Genomic DNA, 2,955 nt, shown 5'->3' with positions numbered 1-2,955 from the left:
ACGACAGGGCTGCACGAGCACACAGCTCTCTCTCTCTCTCTCTGTGTCTTTCCCCTCTTTCCCCTCTGTGTGTGCTGTAGCCTCGGTTTGGGGACGGCGTTAGGCCACTGGGGTGATTTATGCAAGCGTGAGTGGCTGAATTTATCTCCCCCTACCTTTTGCTTGCAAGGCGCCGCTCCAGCATGACTTGTTCGCCATTGTAGACTGAGCCTTTTATCTTCCACTATCGCCCTGCAACAAGGGACAGGCAGAAGGTGGCCCTACGAGGGGGAGCCAGAGTTCGAATCTCGGTGCTCGGCAAGGCACGGACGATGCTTTCCCCCACTGCACGGAAGTAGCGGCGGAACCCAGAGCAAAGCGTGTCCCCGCTAGCTCAGCGGTGTTCTGTGGCTGGGCTCAGTTACCGTCGTTACGGGGTTTTTGTGTTGTTGATTTCTTGGCTCTTTTATTTTGATTTTTGAAAATTTATTTATGTCGTTATTTTTGAAACATTATGTAGCCATGCTGTTGTTGTGCCTCGCTCCGTCGTGTGGTGTTGCTGCTGGTACCCCGTGAAAGTTGGGACGGCGGAGAGAGAGAGAGAGAGAGACGCTGGACGGAGTATATTCAAGGCTTGTGAATACCATGGTGTCCCTGGAAAAGCGGGGTTGTGGAGGAGGATTCTGAAGTGGGGGTGGGGGGGAGAATATCGACATTTTCTACCTCTTCGTGCTTCTCAGCCTGACCAGTAGGTAAGTACACGTTGAAAAAACAAAAACAAAAAAAAACCACGTCTTCGTGGAAGAAAAAGAAGTGATGGGATATCGGGAGGGGGAGAGAAGAGGAGATGTTGATTCGGAATGGGTGTCGGGTGGGGATGGTGGGGGAGAGGAGGAAGATGAGTGGGGTGGGGGTAGGGGGTGGATCAGTGTCGCGCGGCTGTCGTTGTCTCCCTGCCTTCATGGTCCTCATCTCACGTCTGTGTCTTCTCTGTGAAGGCTGGCTGCCTTCCTGCCCTCTGCCTCTGTCAGCTGTTTGGTTAGACTGTCTCTCTGTCTCTGTCAGCTGTTTGGTTAGACTGTCTCTCTGTCTTCTGTCATCTGTTTGGTTAGACTGTCTCTCTGTCTCTGTCATCTGTTTGGTTAGACTGTCTCTCTGTCCTCTGTCATCTGTTTGGTTAGACTGTCTCTCTGTCTTCTGTCATCTGTTTGGTTAGACTGTCTCTCTGTCTCTGTCATCTGTTTGGTTAGACTGTCTCTCTGTCTTCTGTCATCTGTTTAGACTGTCTCTCTGTCTTCTGTCATCTGTTTAGACTGTCTCTCTGTCTTCTGTGATCTGTTTGGTTAGACTGTCTCTCTGTCTTCTGTCATCTGTTTAGACTGTCTCTCTGTCTTCTGTGATCTGTTTGGTTAGACTGTCTCTCTGTCTTCTGTCATCTGTTTAGACTGTCTCTCTGTCTTCTGTCATCTGTTTAGACTGTCTCGCTGTCCTCTGTCATCTGTTTGTTTAGACTGTCTCTCTGTCTTCTGTGATCTGTTTGTTTAGACTGTCTCTCTGTCTTCTGTGATCTGTTTGTTTAGACTGTCTCTCTGTCTTCTGTCATCTGTTTGGTTAGACTGTCTCTCTGTCTCTGTCATCTGTTTGGTTAGACTGTCTCTCTGTCCTCTGTCATCTGTTTGTTTAGACTATCTCTCTGTCTTCTGTCATCTGTTTGTTTAGACTGTCTCTTTGTCTCTGTGATCTGTTTGTTTCACTATCTCTCTGTCTCCTGTGATCTGTGTGTTTCTCTATCTCTCTATGTGATCTGTGTGTTTCACTATCTCTCTGTCTTCTGTGATCTGTTTGTTTAGACTGTCTCTTTGTCTCTGTGATCTGTTTGTTTCACTATCTGTCTGTCTCCTGTGATCTGTGTGTTTCTCTATCTCTCTATGTGATCTGTCTGTTTCTCTATCTCCCTATGTGATCTGTGTGTTTCACTATCTCTCTGTCTTCTGTGATCTGTTTGTTTAGACTGTCTCTTTGTCTCTGTGATCTGTTTGTTTCACTATCTGTCTGTCTCCTGTGATCTGTGTGTTTCTCTATCTCTCTATGTGATCTGTCTGTTTCTCTATCTCCCTATGTGATCTGTGTGTTTCTCTATCTCTCTGTCTGTGTGATCTGTGTGTTTCTCTATCTCTCTGTCTTCTGTGATCTGTCTGTTTCTCTATCTCTCTGTGTGTGATCTGTGTGTTTCTCTATCTCTCTGTCTTCTGTGATCTGTCTGTTTCTCTATCTTTCTGTGTGTGATCTGTGTGTTTCTCTATCTCTCTGTCTTCTGTGATCTGTCTGTTTGTCTATCTATCTGTGTGTGATCTGTGTGTTTCTCTATCTCTCTGTCTTCTGTGATCTGTGTGTTTCTCTATCTCTCTGTCTTCTGTGATCTGTCTGTTTATCTATCTCTCTGTGTGTGATCTGTGTGTTTCTCTATCTCTCTGTCTTCTGTGATCTGTGTGTTTCTCTATCTCTCTGTCTTCTGTGATATGTTCATTTCTCTATCTCTCTGTGTGTGATCTGTGCGTTTCTCTGTCTTTCTGTCTTCTGTGATCTGTGTGTTTCCCTATCTCAATGTCTGTGATCTATGTGTTTCTCTCTCTCTCTGTCTTCTGTGATATGTTCATTTCTCTATCTCTGTGTGTGTGATCTGTGCATTTCTCTGTCTATCTGTCTGTGTGATCTATGTGTTTCTCTCTCTCTCTGTCTGTGTGATCTGTGTGTTTCTCTATCTCTCTGTCTTCTGTGATATGTTCATTTCTCTATCTCTCTGTGTGTGATCTGTGTGTTTCCCTATCTCAATGTCTGTGATCTATGTGTTTCTCTCTCTCTCTGTCTGTGTGATCTGTGTGTTTCTCTATCTCTCTGTATCTTGTGATCCGTGTGTAGAGTCTATCTGTCTCTGTGATCTGTGTTTTTCCCTGTCTCAATGTCTGTGATCTGTGT

The 2,955-nt window shown here is 45.4% G+C and overlaps 1 protein-coding gene across 1 annotated transcript in view; it reads left to right on the top strand.

The window, feature by feature from the left end:
- Positions 1 to 612: 612 nt before the first annotated feature.
- Positions 613 to 2,955, top strand: part of LOC143280680 (regulator of G-protein signaling 20-like) — a 196,918-nt gene continuing 194,575 nt past the window's right edge. The window contains exon 1 of the mRNA XM_076585416.1: positions 613 to 731. The gene's annotated coding sequence lies outside the window, so the exon portion shown is untranslated. The remainder of the gene's footprint in view (positions 732 to 2,955) is intronic.

The sequence above is a fragment of the Babylonia areolata genome, chromosome 3, assembly GCF_041734735.1.
Source record: "Babylonia areolata isolate BAREFJ2019XMU chromosome 3, ASM4173473v1, whole genome shotgun sequence".
Taxonomy (NCBI): Eukaryota; Metazoa; Mollusca; class Gastropoda; order Neogastropoda; family Buccinidae; genus Babylonia; species Babylonia areolata.
Note: the sequence above shows the minus strand (reverse complement) of the source record. Positions and strands in the feature narration are given on the sequence as shown.